Genomic DNA, 17,290 nt, shown 5'->3' with positions numbered 1-17,290 from the left:
TCCAGAGCTCTTGCCCCGCCACTTGACTCTCTGGTAAAAGCTTGGGTTTTTTAATTTCCCCCTTTTTAAAAAAAAAAAAAGCAATACTGGACAGTATTTATTTATTTGATTGTTTTAAAGTATTTCTAGACATTCACAACAACTCACAACATAAAATATACAGATAGCCTAGTCACCTTAAAAAAAATAATACAGGGTGCTTGTTTACGAAGTGTGCAGCTGAAATAAACACAAAACAGGGTACCAACTCAGCGCAGGCTGAAAAAATGGACCAGGTTTTGTTGTTGTTGTTGTTTATTGGTTTAGTCGTGTCCGACTCTTCGTGACCCCATGGACCAGAGCACGCCTGGCATTCCTGTCTTCCACTGCCTCCCGCAGTTTGGTCAGACTCATGTTTGTTGCTTCGAGAACACTGTCCAACCATCTCGTCCTCTGTCGTCCCCTTCTCCTTGTGCCCTCCATCTTTCCCAACATCAGGGTCTTTTCCAGGGAGTCTTCTCTTCTCATGAGGTGGCCAAAGTCTTGGAGCCTCAGCTTCAGGTTTAGCCTGGGTAAAATAGAAGTGTTTTTTTGCAGTAACGTGGGTACTTCTTCTGCAAACTAACTCAGGTGTATTAAGGTAAAACGACTGGAAAATTATGTGTAGTTTATGTATGTTTGTGGAAGCGTTTGCACCACTGAGGCCACAGTGACACACACTGAAGCTGCATTTACTTACTTATTTCATTTGTATACCGCCCTTCATTCGTAGGGCTCAGGGCAGTCTACAACATTAAAATACGAAAAACAAAACAAAACCCAAAGTACATAATAAAAACAAGAATATCCCCCAACTAATAAACCCTCCCTCTACTCCACTCCCTCCCACAAATACATTTAAAAGGGTATACATCCCACTTGGATTACCGTAACATGCTCATTGTGGGGTTTCCTTTGCAAAGTGCTCAGAAACTTCAACTGGCTCAAAGAACTGCAGCCAGATTACTGACTGGGGCTGATTATAGAGAGCATATAACTAATAGCTTTACTGACTACAGGTCTGTTTCAGGGCACAATTCAAAGTGTTGGTTATGACCTACAAAGCCCTACATGCCTTAGGTCCAAGATATCTGAGAGTCCATATTCCCTCCTATAAACCAGCCCGGGTTTTGAGATTTTTGCGGGGAGGCCCTTCTCTTGCAGGCATAGAGACTAGCCTCTAGTGCTTATTGGCTGTAGCAGTGGGAGTGCCTGATTTATACCCATTGCAAAATATCAGAGCTGTTATAGGGCCTTGGTGAAGGATGGGAACTGAGAATCCTAAGTTGCTCCCTCCCCCAAAATATTGCAAGCTAGGGATAATATTGTTCTTACGCGGCTGGCATAAGGCTTCCTTAGATCACACATGCGTGAAATGCTTTGAACGCTCAAGAGAACTGTACAGCTACTAAATGTTATAGTTACGTGGGCATGATTGATAGGTATCAGAAGTTAAATGAAGTGTGGAAAATCCTTTCTCCTGCTGAAATCTTACTGTTTTATAATGTGCAGGGAGAATTCTGATGATGCAGATATTGACTGGAAGACATGAATTTCAGTGGCATTGCCCAGGAATCTGTTCTTTTCCCCCCTTCTTCTTTTTGAGACTGGCATATTGAGGGGGAAGGGAATAAACCATGCATGGAATAAAGAAAAAGCTGGATTAGCAAGATTTCGCTGCATTCCACAGTTGGAATTCAGCACTTAAAGACCAGCCAGGCTGTTGTGAAATGCTCTGCTGCTAAAGAGACTGTGAATATCCTTTTGGCATCTGTTTATCTCTTGTCCATCAAAGATTCAATAACAGTGTTTGGGGCTGAAGCGAGACTATTAAGAGGAGCTCAGATACACACAGCTTTAATGTGTAAAAGAAGAAGAAGAAGAGGAGTAGAAAGCAGTCACCCTGTGATCATGAGATGGGCTTTCTGCCCTTCTGATTCCTTTAATTTTGGGGGAGATCCTTTGATAAAAGGTGAACCTTCCACTTAGATTCTAAAACTGTACCCAGGGATTGGCTTGCCTCCACAATTCCTTTGGGACTTAATACAATAGTGGAGAGAACACAAGGAGTTGTATGGAGTTTTGCACAATGATCCCTGGTCATGCTTTCATTGGTCCTGTGTACCACCTTTCTGATGCCCCAAGAATGTGATAAAACAGCTTGATCTGTTTGTTTGAAGGTGAGGGATCCTCTGGGATCTCAGCCTGGCACTCCTCTTCCCTGCCTCTTCCTGGAGTGACTCTTTGGGTACTTTTGTCCCCAGATGGATAAAGGAAAAAAAGGAAGGGCTGATTCTAGCATGAGCCCAAAGGATTCCTTTTCAAAGTGAGCCATCAGTGCACGCACATGGTCAAAGTATGGTGAAATAGTGGATCTGGGGACATTCCATACAGCTGTATCTGTTGGGTCTTACCCCCAGATCTGTCCCTGTCGCCAGATCCAATTAACGTTTGAAGGGACGTGAGCCCAGCAAATGTTGTGTCTCAGCTTGGGGCTGAACTATGCTTTATACTTTACCTGCTACGTTGGAAGGCTTAGCTGGCCAGTCTTGGGAAGTGAGCCTCCTCACACATAATAATTGGTCCTTTCTCCTTTCCCTTCTGTGAATTGCAGAATTATTGTAAAGCGTAGGAAAGAATCAGGCTGTTAGATGACCTGTTTAGGGAAGCTTTTAATATTTGATGAATTATTGTATTTTAATATTTTGCTGGAAGCTGCCCAGAGTGGCTGGGGAAGCCCAGCTAGATGGGCAGGGTATAAATAATAATAATAATAATAATAATAATAATAATAATAATAATAATAATAATATGCATTGGCATGCTGGGTGACTAGAATTCATCACATTGGTATCCCACTTCCTCTAAGAATAGGAAAATAGGTGCAGGAGAGCGGCTCAAGGAACTTCATGGCTGAGCAGAGATTTGAATCCAGGTCTTCTGCATCCAAGTTCCAACGTTTTATCTCTCATGGCTCTCAACTGTGAATATTACAGCATCTTTCTGAACCTGGCTAGCTTAGGTGCACGACTGGATGCTTGCCTGCAACTTGCATGTGGCCAGGGAGCTTGAGGAGTCCTTGAGGAGTCCTTACCTCCAGACTTCTCTTTCACCCCAGGATCTTGTTATGTAAACAGCAACAGTGTCCTCTCTGGTGGGTGGAGTTCCCAGCTCCAAAGAAAAACACAATGACTTGAGAATCACCCAAGGGAGTCTACAAGGCACCCTTGTCTCCATGGGTGGGAATCAGTCTCTCCTGGAGAGGCCTATGAAGGGGGTGGGGAGCCATGTGCACTTGCCCTGGGCCTGGCTGTGTACCCCAACGGAGACCGGCTGCTTTTTTCTTTGAGTTTGTAACTTCATTCCAACAAGAGTCCCATCCCAGGCCACTGAGAAGCTCCGTACGGGCCTGCTCCTGGGAGTTCATCAGAAACCGGCATTGAGAAAGGGGCTAAGCCCCGTCTCTCCTCCACCCACTAGTCCTTTTGCTCAATATTGCATCCTCTCACAGCAGCTTTTTGTTCTTCTTGGAGGGTGGAGACATGGGAAGTTACACAAAAGTCTGCAGAACGGGTAGTTTGGCACCCAAAGTCCCTATGATTCCTTCTTGAAGAACACAGCACGACAACCCCGAGAGCCTGTCCTCTGGTTGTGTGCATGAGCAAATTGCCAATTGTGCTTTTTCCAGAAAGCCCAACTCCAGCAAGAAACGCCTCTCCTCCTTGACTTGGAACAGTGTCTGTGGCCTTTGCTTGGGGCAAATGTTCCCCCTTTTGCAATCAATCTTGGTGTCTGGAGCAGTCTTGCCGCATTCCTAAAGAGCACTTCGTTTCATTTTCATTTGTCCTCTCTCCCTTTTCCTTGCTATTTTTGCCTGCAGAGCCTGCAATGTTTAACTTTCTGTTGAGCCTGGAGGGGGTGAGGGGAATGAAAAATGTCTTGATTTGGGGAAGGAGCAGAATGGGTGTGCCTTCATGGTTTCAGTGATTGTTGTAAGACTCCTCAAGCCTCTGAGTTGGCCGAATAATATAAGTGCTTTAAACAGATGTGCTCATTTTGCTTATTTAGGTGAGGGAATTGCTCAGTGGTAGAGCAATGGCTTTGCATGCAAAAGTTTGTGGGTTCAACCTCCAGCATAAGAAGAGCCTGAAGGATCAGGTCTGTGGTCCATCTATTCCAGCATCTGGCCTGTAGGAAACACTCAAGCAGGACCCAAACACAGTAGCCCTTTCTCATCCTGTGGCTCCAAGCAGCTGGTATTCAGAAGCATTCCTGCAGCAGACTGTGGAAGCAGAATATAGTACAGTCGTACCTTGGAAGTCGAACGCAATCTGTTCCGGAAGTCCGTTCGACTTCCAAAATGTCCAGAAACCAAAGTGCGGCTTCTGATTGGCTGCATGAAGCTCCTGCAGCCAGTCAGAAGTCACGCCAGATGTTCGGCCTCTGAAAATAGTTCGAAAACTGGAACATCACTTCTGGCTTTCGATCATTCGGGGGCCAATTTGTTCGGGAGCCAAGGCGTTCGGGATCCAAGGTACAACTGTATAGGGGTTCCTTGGTTCTCAAACTTAATCCGTTCCAGGAGTCGGTTCGACTCCCAAAACCGTTCAAAAACCAAGGTGCGACTTCCGATTGGCTGCAGGAGCTTCCTGCACTCAAGCGGAAGCCACGTTGGATGTTTGGCTTCCGAAAAACGTTTGCTAACTGGAACACGTACTTCCGGGTTTGCGGTGTTCGAGCGCTGATTTGATTGACAACTAAGCCTTTGGGAACCAAGGTACCTCTGTAATAGCTATTGATGGCCTTAATCTCCACGAACTTGTCCAATCATCTTTTAAAGCCGTCCAAGTTGGTGGCATCTTCCACTTGTCATTTTCACTTTTCTGCAGCCAGGGCCAGCCCAAGACATTTTGGCACCTGAGGCACACCCCAAAATGGTGCTTCCCTCCCTGCCAGGGAAGAAGGGGTGAGGGAAGATCTACTTCAGGAACACGTGGGGGAAGAAAGATCAACATGGGGATCTGCTGCCCCTGGTGGATTCTGCTGCCCGAGGCAGCTGTCTCACCTTGCCTCTTGGTTGGGCCATTCCTGTCTGCAACTAATGACAGGTTGGAGACAGCTTTAAATTGAAGAAACAGCACAGGGAGGAAAGGTTGACCCACCCTTCTCAATACCATAGCCTCAGTCCAAGTATTAAAAAAGAGGTTTCCCAGGTTTAGATAATCCATTAAAAACAGGTTCCAGGAGCCACAGTAGAGGTTGACAGGCAGGTAAAAGACCCAGGAAGGATTTATGCCTGGCCAGGTGAGCAAAAACCAGAAGGCTACCTGGTGCGGACAAGGGTGGATCTGGGCTACGACACTTCCTGCTTCTTCCTCTACTTTGCAGCCTCCAGTGTCTCACCGCAAAGGGCTTCACTTCTGTTTGATTCCTGTGGAAGGGCTCCATTGTCAATAGACCATCATATGCTGACAGGGGGAGAGAACCACAGGATGTGCTGATCTTACGAGTATGTGCAAACCTGCATTTGAGGCCTGAAAAAACCCAAACCGCCAACTTAAACTTGTGCCTAGAGGGCTTTGGAAAGCCAGTGCAGAGCACAGTTGGGGCTCAACAGCATCATTTTAAGGACAGGTGGGCCATTTTAGAGTGACAAACTATGCAACCACTCCTCTTGTTGCTGTAAGACACACAGGTCACAATCCCAAGTGTGCATGTGGGACTTCTATTTTGCTTGTGCTTTAGCAACTTGCTTCACCTGAAAAGTCAAAGCTGATACTGTGGTCCAGCATGTTTAAGAAGAGACCAGCATTATTCTCAATTATCGCTAAGTTTATTTTATTTATTTTCAGTACTGTTCTATCCTTCTCCTAGGTTGCCATGGAAAGTTTTTTTAATCTCATTTTTAAAAAATCAATATAAAAGTAATTATACGAAAGTACTAAAAATGCAGCATGCAAAGCACCAGAACCATAGCAACCAGCAGCTAGCATCTCCCTAGCTCCAAAGCTTTCCCTTGTTTCCTCCCTCCATCAATAGGAGAACACAGATCAATCCAGGTGGATCTCTCTTGGAAAGTCATTCCAAAGTTGCAGTGGCATAACATGAAAACTCCACCCACCTCAGTTCTGGAGGGTGGGAGGGAGGCGTTGGGGCCTCAGTTCTTGTCTTGAGCGCATGAGAAGGCACATGCAGGGAGAGGCAGTCCTTTGGGCATTCTGCTTCCAGATCATTCAGGGCTTCAGTGTTTAGCATTGGCAACTTCAACTGATCCAAGAAACAAATTAGGTAAGCAATGCAGCTTAAAAATACAGTCATACCTCGTGTTACGTTTGCTTCATGTTGCGGCTTTTCAGGTTACGAACGTGGCAAACCCGGAAGTGTTTACCATGCGCGCATACGCAGAAGCACTCTATCGCTCTTCATGCAAGCACAGTAGTAGTGCTCTACTTACAGACTTTTCGGGGTGCAAACGGCACCCCGAAACTGATTGCATTCGTAAGTAGAGGTACCACTGTATCAGTTATATACTTGGACTAGAAAACTGCAGCATTTTTCACCCGTTGACATTTCCAAGCTGTTTTCAATGGCAGTCTCCCTAGAGGGGAGCACATCCTGCACAATACCCTGACATGGTTACAGTGACCAAGTATGCCTTCAACAGGAAAGGGAGCTTCAACACGCAGAGGCACTATACCTCCAAATACCAGTTACTAAGGACAGCTGATGCCTCCACTGTGTCACATTTGTTGGTTTCCTAGAAGCATCCAGCCGGCCACTGTTGTAGGCAGGATGCCAGACTAGATGTCCATTTTTGTCTGAGCAAGCCGAACTGCCCCAGGACGAGTCTAGTCCAGCATCTTGCTTGGAACAGTCCCGAGCCAGGTGCTTCCAGGAAACATAGAAGCAGGACCTGAGTGAAGACAACCCCGCTGCCTGCTGTCCAGCAATTGGAATTCAGAGGCATCCTGTCTGCAACATGAACAATCATAACTGGTAGCCTAGCAGTTGACTTGACCCTGGATTTGTCTGATTGTTCCATATGTTTAATTGTGCGTTGTGTGAAACACTCCTTGTGTCTTTTTGTATGGAGGTAGTCTCTGACACAGTACAGGGTATGTGAATATAATACTGCACGGGCGATGGGTGACCAGCGCTACCAGTCTGCCAGCTCCACCCAGGGAATCCTCCCACTTGCCATATTGTTGTCCTTACCATGTTACGTATTAAGTTTCTGCACTGCTTCTGAGCCCAAAATGAGGCTTTCAGAGCAGTTGGCAGTGTAACTATTTGCAACAAATGCAACACGTTTGTCACTGATCCCTTTCAGCTAAGCAGCATCAGCATCCGAGGATGCCTATCTAGTCGTTGCTGCGGCCCAAACTGCCTTCCGCACGTGGCTTGCCGCTCCGCCGGGCGCTGCAGAAGCGTGGCAGCTGCCTGCTCGCCTGGGCTGCGATCTCTCCTGCCACGCGGGGGTGGCTCCTCTGGTTTTGTCGCCTGCCCGGTCCTTTCAAGGAAGCCGCCTCGCAGTTCCCTTCCGGCATCCCGGGGAAGCGCACGGGAGCAGCCGGTGCGGGTCTGCTTCGCGGGGCTCCTTCGCGTGGGCACCTCGCCGCCGTGCGCCCTCGCCCGCCGCTCTCCTCTGCGCCTTTGCGCGCTTGTTTTTCCGAGAGCCGCTCCCTTGTGCTTGGCCAGAGCCTGCCAGGTGGCACCAGGGATCCCAGGAGCGTCGCTGGGTTGGAGTGGCTCTGGCGGCATGTGTTTAGCTTAATTATCCAGTCAGCTGGTGTGGGGATCGAGCAGCAGCAGCAGCAGCAGCAGCAGCAGCTCGGCTCTGGTGCTGAATCCTCCTCCTGTCGCAGCAGCAGCGAGCGCACGCCAAATGTATTCCGAGCAGCCCGGAGCACATGGAGCCGAAGGGAGGCGAGGGAGCCTTGCAGGGGCGGCATGCTAGCCCTCAGGTTGCTGCTGCTGCTGCTGCCGCCCAGCCCACGAGCGCGCTTGTCTAGCTGGAAGCCGGCCAGGTAAGGGCAACAGCCCCGTGGAGAGGCGTCCGCGTTCCTCTCGCTTCCGACTGTTGGGTGTCCTTCATCCAAGACCTCTCTCCCGCCGGGCGCTCTCCATTGGCTGCAAGGCGGGAGGCAGCGAGGAGGACCCTCGGCGCCTCTTATCTTTGTTTATGTAACCGTGCAAACCAGAGGCAATGTCCAGCTGCAGAGGGACAGCTCGATCTCGCCAGCGACAGGCTGCTTTGCCTTCAGCATTGAAGCTGGCGTTCACTGTAGGCTGAACTTTGGTAGTTTGCTCCTTCTTGCCTCCCTCCCCCCTTCCTCCCTTCTCTCTCTCTCTTTCTCTCGTATTCAGTAGTGCTGCGTAGTTTCTGGAGAATGCTGTTAAGTGCAAACTTGCCCATTTCAGCAGTGACCTTGAAAATCAGCGTATAAAAGTTCAAATTGGTCATACTTGGCACGGATACTCTCTGCACGTTGCTTGCAGAAGTAGGCACACGGTGGGGGTTTTTTGGGGGGGGCGTGGGGGAGACCCTTAAAGGGGAAAGCAAGTCAGAGGGGGAAAGAATTCTTGGAAGGGGGGAAGCCCTTCTGAGCCCGCTAATCATTGACAAGCACTAAAAGCAGAAGAAAAAAGTTAATTATTTCAGATTGTTTTCTCCTAATAAGCTGCCGCACAATAGCAAGGAAGTTTTTCCTCTGGTGGAAATTAATTTGCTGCTGTCGTATCAGCAAGTTCTAAACAATTGCTGAGTGAGGAATGTTGGACTCCGTGATCTGGCTTGAGGCTCGAGAAATGTTGAAGGCACATTTTAAAAGCACGCAGTAAAAAAAAGGCAGGGGGAGTGGTCTTACTGTTTTTGATAACTTCAGTGGATTATCAGCACTGTGTTTTGTGGCTGAGGACTTAGAAGCACCGTGAGCAAGTCTGCCCGTAACAGCCAAAACGTACCGCTTGCGTTATGCTAACGTGTCTCTGACAGAGTTCCACGTGCTGGGAAAGCAGAATTGGCACAAATAGCTGTATGTAACAGTTGCTACACAGCATGCAGTGGAAGTGCACGGCTGGATATAGCTGCACCAAAGCAATGATTTGTTCCAGACTTGGAACCATGAGTGCCTGCAGTCTGATAAGATGCATTAATATGTGTGCGCCATATTGTGTAGCGGTTTAGCTTGTGTGCGGTTTTGCATTAGGCTTGCGCCCTTTTGATGCACAATGCAGTCCTTCACAGATGTGCCTGGATGACTGGTGGTTTGCATGGTTTCCTGCTGGCAGTCGTGTGGCATTGAGGTGGTGCATGGCGTCCAGTGGCGCTGAAACCTTTTGCTCCTGTTTAGCTCTCCATTTCCACCCTTCATTTTTAACTTTTGTGCAAAAAGCTCCTGTACCGCACTGTACAAACGTTCCTGTGCCTGACCTGGAGTTGAGACTCCAGAGCTCTTTTCCCTGACCGCTGTGTTGCTGCTGCTCTTTCCCTGTGAGAACTCCCTTTTTTAAAAAAAGTGCATTTGTGCCATTGGACCCATTCCAGAAAAGGTAATTTTTGAGCAGAAGTTAAGTCCAGCTGCTTTTATTATCCCTGTCTTAAGGTTCTCCTACTCCCAGCATGGACACACAGCACTATGTCTATTAAGTTTTGTCTAGGTGCATGATTATGATGCATAGATCACTGTTAGTTTGGAGATAGAAAATTCAAGATGCTCTGCAGGTGTGGGAGGCAGAGGCTTGTGTGTACGATTGTGTGTAAGATTTGTACTGGAACCAGGATGGGCAAAATGAGAATGACTTTGGACCTATGGAGCTGCCAGTAATGAGTCAGATCCTTGGTTCTCCTAACCCAGTACATTCTCTCATCTGGCAGCAGCTTTCCAATAGCTTTTTCTAAATGGAGGCCAGGGGTTGACTCCTAGGCACGTTCAGATGACTTCCACTGGGTTATGGGCTCCCCCTGAAAAGTCGTCCTATTAAGTTACCCCACCCTGAGTGAGAAAATTGGGTCATTGGACATTAAACGTGGCACCAGTGGCAACGAACACCCTGAATTGTGGGTGGGGAGCCTGCAGTCTTCCAAATGTTGTTGGACTCCAGCCTGGCAAATGGCCGGGGATGGTGGGAATTGTATTCTGGCAATGCCTGGAAGGCCAGAGGCTTCCTACCCCTGCCCCAAATCCATCTCTCCATTCTCCTGCTCTGCTTCCTCTTAGTTGCGGAGGTTAGTATTGTGAGGTTTGAAAGCGAGAGGTTCTTTGTTATGGTGCTGCCTGTTTCGAAGTGTTTAACCAAAGAGGGATTTTGTTTGTTTCATTATTATCCCTTCTTTTCTCCAGCATGGAAATTAAGGCAGTGTAGGTCTGTTTCCAGGCAATCTGCTTGGCTTCGTTGTTGCCTTATTCATTACGCAGTCCAGTCAAAACAGTCGTCTTAAGGAAGGCCTTTTTGAATGTCTGAGTCCTTTGTTTTCTGCGGCAGCTCCTGCTGTTTTTCCTTTATCATCTTGGTTTGCTTAAGGAACACTTTCTTTGTCTTATAAATTGCATGTTTCTGGGGTTATTTAATAGACAGGAGCCTAACACATTTGATAAATAAATAAATGAAAGCGAGGCTACAATAAAGCTTGCATTGAAAGCAGAGAACCTTTCTCAGAGTGGGGGAGATGTACCTGTATGTTGCCAACACACATATGTTCCAGCTCTTCTTCAAGTTCTCAACCAACTACGTATCCAGCAGTAACTACCCTGGAGAGAAAGCATGCATCTATACTACCAAAGTAGGGACACGGGTGGCACTGTGGGTTAAACCACAGAGCCTAGGACTTGTCGATCAGCAGGTTGGCGGTTCGAATCCTCGCAACGGGGTGAGCTAGATAAATAGGTACCGCTCTGGCGGGAAGGTAAACGGCGTTTCCGTGCGCTGCTCTGGTTCACCAGAAGCGGCTTAGTCACGCTGGCCACATGACCCGGAAGCTGTACGCCGGCTCCCTCGGCCAGTAAAGCGAGATGAGCGCCGCAACCCCAGAGTCAGTCACAACTGGGCCTAATGGTCAGGGGTCCCTTTTACCTATACTACCAAAGTAAAATAGCTTTTATGTTTTCATTCCTCTTAAACGGGAAGCCTGGGAACAGAGATTTGGTGAAAATATTAGGAATTTTGCATTCTTTGCAGCCTCACAAAACTGCACCTATTAGTGTGCATTAAGAGAATCATGGTATCTTACACCTGTTTCAAACCAGTTGAAGTTGTGTAGACAGACACAAGCAGCACAATTGCCTCTCTGTGGCTAATACCCAGTGTGAAAGTGCTTCTGAAGTAGGTATTGGGGGGTGGGGGGGAGAGAGAGAGATATTAATAATATATAGTTCAGGCTTTGCATTTAAGTTCTTTGTTTAATGTCCTTTTTGCACTATAAATTTCTGTAGTTTGGACTCCTGTGTGTGGACTCTCTTTTTCTCCCATCTCGCCACAGCGAGCCATTTGTTCCTGCAAAAACGAGGCCATGATTTCTTGGCCTGTGATGTTTATGAACTGCTGTGTGTGCCTGTTCAATTGCTTTCTAAAAAACTGGCAGAGATGCCAGTGATACCTTGGAAATCCTCTCAGGTTGGTCTGATCTAGCCTCAGTTTGGAAACTCAAGTGAATGATCATCATTTGCCTTGAGAATTCTCCCTTTTCTGGACCATCTTAATGGTTTCCAGAAACAGTGTGAAATGAAAGCTAGGATTGGTGTTTCCTGCTCTCTGCTCCTCAAGTTTTTAAAGTTGTGCTTCACATTCTGTCCTGTGAGCATATTTTGTGCTAAATCCATTTGACTTCCCTTATTTTTCCAGCAATGACATTAGAACCCAAAGGTTGTCCAAAGGGCACAGGATGATGCAATCACCAGTTCTCCTTTCTTCCTTTGCAGAAAGGAGTCGCTTTCCAGCATGATGATGATCTCAGGAGTATGGTGCTTGGAGAGCTCCCCCGCTTCTCTTAGCAGTAACACATTGATAATGTTTTCTGTGGCTTGTCATGAATAAGCTTGATGGATTCCTAATATGCTAACTTTCAGTTCCCATAAGCATAATAGCAACTTCAAGCTGCATGTGGAGAAGGATAAAGTGAATTGCTAGCTGTGTGATGATTTGCCTATAATGTTTGTTAAGTGTAGCCCTTCTCCCATAAGGATCCTTCTGTTGACCCTGGGGCTTCGTTAGCAGAGAGTGCTTGGTCTCACATAGTCCCACTGTGTGTCACTTCCTAGACCAGGAATGTGAAAAACCTGGTATTTTATTTCCATGGAATTTTCTGCGTCACCTCTAACTCCAACAGCCTCAGAGATATATGGAATGTCCATGGAGTTTCTTGGCTGTCCTTCCCTTTGTGTGCTTATTCTCCCCATCACCACCACTGAAAAAAACCTTCACTGTTGCACAGATTGTTGTACATGATAGCCACAAGCTAGTGCACATGGGTGCACATTTTACATTGACAAATGAGTGCCACGGTTTCCGTTTTGATGACTTGCCTTTCATGCATAAGCACAAGTGCAGTTGTGCCTGTGTAGAAGAGAAGAACAAAGTTGAATTAGCAGGCCAAGCACTTGTTTGTAGACCAGGGGATAGGAAGCACCTGGTCCTCCAGATGTTGCTGGACTACATTTCCCATTATCCCTGACTGGCTGGGGCTGTTGGGAGTTGGAGTCCCACAATATCTGGAGGGTCACAGGTTCTCCAACCCTGACGTGGACCATTGTGGCAAGGATAGGGTCTGGAAGTGATTGCTTTGCTTGCTTAGGCTGGATGTGAGTCTTTGCCCACATACACCCCAATCCAGTTCTGCTTGTGTGTGGCTAGTTGTGGAAGCAAATACACATCCCATTAAGAGTAATGCACTGCTGAGGACATTTGGTCTCAGATGTGCATTCACAAAGCATTCAGCCCGTGATACCCCACAACAGCTTCAGTATTCGGCTGCCAATTAATTCTCCTCCCAAAAGGAAAATAAATTGGATAATCAGAGCGCAGGAAGCCTTCAAAAAACTGTCTGCATCGGTGCATCGAGAAAATGTGCATTAGAAATTGAACTGGTTGGATTGCTGCAGGATCTCTGTCTTGGGCTTTCTCCCCAGGTATCCAGGCAGCAAGAAAGTCCATACCTTTCTCCCCCTTGTCATCTTGGAAGAGCAGAGAGCTACTTAGCCAGCAAGTCTGTCAGCTAAGAAATTGATTGGAAAATATTGTAGGCCAAGAACCTGCTTTGAATTAAATATGTGGGCTCCTCTATGAAACAAGGGGCATTGAATGCGGTGTGCTGTTGTGAGTTTGGTCAACACCCCTTACTTAGTATTAGTGGAAATATTGCATTAAAACATGTTACCTAACTCACTTAAGTTGAAATAATTGGTATAGCAGAGTATCTAAGAATCTGAGCTGTGGATCATGACACACCCTTGGTTCAAACCTTGCTTTTGCCATGAGCTCACTCAGTGCCCTTAGGAAAGCCTCAGTTTGCCTTCACGCCACCTACAATATGGGGGCAATTACACCAGTCCTAGTTCCATGGACACTGTAAGCAGTGCTTTCTTTTCTAGAGAAATAGGTGCCAGTGCTCACCATGAAGCTGTTACAGTAAGTGTTACACTTTTTAACCACAAAAAAGAGGTGTCGGTATTGTGTACCCCTTAAGTACCTCCTGAAAAGAAAAGCACAGATTGTAAGGATTATTGAGATAATGTGTGTATCTCAGGAGGATTCTAAAAGTGCTCTTATAAATGCTTAGCATTTTTAATATGGTTGCTCTTTATAGTGAGGCACACTGTGGCTTCTTTTTGGTTATGTATTACAGGCACCTCTCTGTTGGACTTTCTTCGCCAACTGAGCTTGTGCAGAGACTGGGGCGATGGGATAAAAACTTGCCCGCAATATCTTTGCTTACTTTATTTTTAAATAATCATCAAACAGCTGCAACTCTACACCAGCCAGCAGAATATCAAGCAGTTGGTCAGCTTAAATACAGTTTTCAAAATAATCAGTTACCCTATCACATCGCTGCATTCGGTGCAGCAGGTAAACTCCCCCTGCTATTTAGTTAAATTGTTAAGATACTACAGGTGTGTTGAATTGTTAAGAGCTCACAGATGTGCAGCCATGCAGGTTATAATTACAAACACACACCTTTGAGTAGCACCACTGACCACATCAATATTAAGAAAACCCAACACTCTCCACTTGCAGGATCTGTACCTTTAATGCCATTGGCCCAGGCCTGTGGAATACTCTGCCAGTAGATGCCTTCTGTGCCAACTTTTAAAAGCCTGCTGAAAACTTTTCTATTCTGTCAGGCCTATGCAGGCAATTACGAACCTATCTCCCACAACTGATCTTTGTTTTTAGCTTTCTCTGCTTTCATTGCATGGCTTCATCTTATTTTTGGTGTTGTAAACTGCTTTGATATACAGTGGTACCTTGGTTCTCAAACTTAATCTGTTCCAGAAGTCTGTTCCAAAACCAAAGCGTTCCAGAACCAAGGTGCGCTTTCCCATAGAAAGTAATGCAAAATGGATTAATCTGTTCTAGACTTTTAAAAACAACCCCTAAAACAGCAATTTAACATGAATTTTACTAGCTAACGAGACCATTGATCCATAAAATGAAAGCAATAAACAATATACTGCAGTCAGTCAGTAGCTGAACTGGGTTCCAGTCAGTCACAGAAACAAAACAACAACAAAAAAGAGCCACAAAACGCAAAATAAATAGCAAAAACAGACAGACCTCAGCTTAACACTCAAAATGGAAGCGTGGCACTCAAAACGGAGCATGTTTGGCTTCCAAAAAATGTTCTGAAACCGGAATACTTACTTCTGGGTTTGCAGTGTTTGGGTTCCAAGTTGTTTGAGTACCAAGGCGTTTGAGAACCAAGGTACCATTGTATTTTTGTGATATAGTGGTATATAAATATTTTTATGAATGAATGATGCCTGCCTGTGGGGAAGGGGGCAGGGGGACAGTACCAAACACCCAGAACCAAGTGGTCTTTGATATTGCAACTTCACCCTAAGAACCCAGGCTTCTAAAGTATGATACCCCCAAGGAAGGGACACTGTCATGTGTTGCCTCTTGAGAGTCTTGCATTCAAACTACAGTGGCACCTTGGTTTGTGAACGGTCTGGTTGGCATACGTTTTGGATTGCAAACACGTCAAACCCGGAAGTGCATGTCCCGGTTTGTGAACTTTTTTTGGATTACACCCCTTTTTTTGTGGATTACAAACGAATTTTTTTTGGAGGCCCCATTGGCGAAAGTGTACCTTGGTTTACAAACCTGTTTTGGTTTACAAACAGACTTCCGGAACAGATTATGGTTGTAAACCAAGGTACCACTGTAATGAGGAAACCAGACAAGAGTGCTGGTCCTGGACTTTGCAGTCCAGCAGTGAAAATCAATAAGGATGGAAAACAAAAATCATTACATGCTCAGCCACTTGTCTTTCCCAGTCCAGGTGTTGAGGCCCTTTCAATTGGAGTTGTCAGGGTCAAACATGGTCCATGGCCATGAAAAGAAGCTTCTCTATTCTTGAGCCATTGACCGGTGCCAAGTATAAAAAAACTGGCAGCTAACAGATTGAGGTTGAATCCTGACAAGACAGAAGTACTGTTTTTGGGGGACAGGAGGCGGGCAGGTGTGGAGGATTCCCTGGTCCTGAATGGGGTAACTGTGCCCCTGAAGGACCAGGTGCGCAGCCTGGGAGTCATTTTGGACTCACAGCTGTCCATGGAGGCACCGGTCAAATCTGTGTCCAGGGCAGCTGTTTACCAGCTCCATCTGGTACGTAGGCTGAGACCCTATCTGCCTGCGGACTGTCTCGCCAGAGTGGTGCATGCTCTGGTTATCTCCCGCTTGGACTACAGCAATGCGCTCTACGTGGGGCTACCTTTGAAGGTGACCCGGAAACTGCAATTAATCCAGAATGCGGCAGCTAGACTGGTGACTGGGATTGGCCGCCAGGACCACATAACACCAGTTCTGAGAGATCTGCATTGGCTCCCAGTACGTTTCCGAGCACGATTCAAAGTGTTGGTGCTGACCTTTAAAGCCCTAAACGGCCTCGGTCCAGTATACCTGAAGGAGCGTCTCCACCCCCATCGTTCAGCCCGGACACTGAGATCCAGCGCCGAGGGCCTTCTGGCGGTTCCCTCATTGCAAGAAGTGAAGCTACAGGGAACCAGACAGAGGGCCTTCTCGGTAGTGGCGCCCGCCCTGTGGAACGCCCTCCCATCAGATGTCAAAGAGATAAATAATTACCTGACATTCAGAAGACATCTTAAGGGAAGTTTTTAATATGTAATGCTGTACTGTTTTTAACGCTGATTGGGAGCCGCCCAGAGTGGCTGGGGAAACTCAGCCAGATGGGCGGGGTATAAATAATAAATTATTATTATTATTATTATTATTATTATTATTATTATCATCATCATCAACAGACAATAGTAATACAAAGACTGGGGGGATTTGTGGTGATTTTTATTCCCAAATAACACCCCCTGCTGCCTTGGGAACTCTTTGGAGTTGAAGAGTGAGGGATAGGTGTAGGTACAAATAAATTAATGACCTATTTTGGAGGGTGGAATATTTAGATAAGAGAATAGATTCAGGTAGGTAGCCATGTTGGTCTGACGCAGTCAAAATAAATAAAAAAATTGTCCAATAGCACCTTAGAAATCAACTAAGTATGTTCTGGGTATTGTGCATGCACACGAAAGCTTATACCCAGAACATACTTAGTTGGTCTCTAAGGTGCTCCTGGACAATTTTTATTTATTTATTTATTTAGATAAGAGAATGTTACTTGCTTGGAGCCTTTGAAATAAGGCACTCAAAATGGCACCACCAGGGCAGGACTTTGAGGCAAACGGAGGACTTACCATATATTGAAGTATGTGGAGTATTGCATGCGACCATATAAAGAGCACAGTTCCCATGAGACCCTGAAGTCCAAAGTCTAAAATTAGCAAAATGCACCATTCATTATATATGAACGAAGAGCAATTCAGAAAGGTTGTCTGTGGCATAAGTGTCCATGCCGCCATCAGAACCTAAGAACTGTCACGGTCCGGTCTACGGGCAATCGAAGTCCCAGCTAAGGACATCGGGACCGGGGGCAAGATGGCGGGGTGGAAGCAGGAACGAGAGTCCAGAAGGCAGGGGTCCGAGGGTCAGGAAGCAAGGAGGCATGAAGTCAAGGGTCCAAGGGATGAGAAGCAAGGAGTCATGAAGT

General features: G+C 46.4%; 1 protein-coding gene across 5 annotated transcripts in view; it reads left to right on the top strand.

Moving 5' to 3' along the window:
* The window catches only part of NCOA1 (nuclear receptor coactivator 1), a 217,472-nt gene that overhangs the window by 72,724 nt on the left and 127,458 nt on the right, over positions 1-17,290 (top strand). Inside the window, exon 1 of one of the 5 annotated variants that reach the window (XM_053383787.1) lies at positions 7,940-8,045. The exons of the other annotated variants lie outside the window; for them this stretch is intronic. The gene's annotated coding sequence lies outside the window, so the exon portion shown is untranslated. Of the gene's footprint in view, positions 1-7,939; positions 8,046-17,290 lie in introns of those variants that run through there. 5 annotated transcript variants of the gene reach the window in all.

The sequence above is a fragment of the Podarcis raffonei genome, chromosome 3, assembly GCF_027172205.1.
Source record: "Podarcis raffonei isolate rPodRaf1 chromosome 3, rPodRaf1.pri, whole genome shotgun sequence".
NCBI lineage: Eukaryota > Metazoa > Chordata > Lepidosauria > Squamata > Lacertidae > Podarcis > Podarcis raffonei.
The sequence above is the reverse complement of the archived record's forward strand: the minus strand, read 5'-3'. Positions and strand labels throughout refer to the sequence as shown.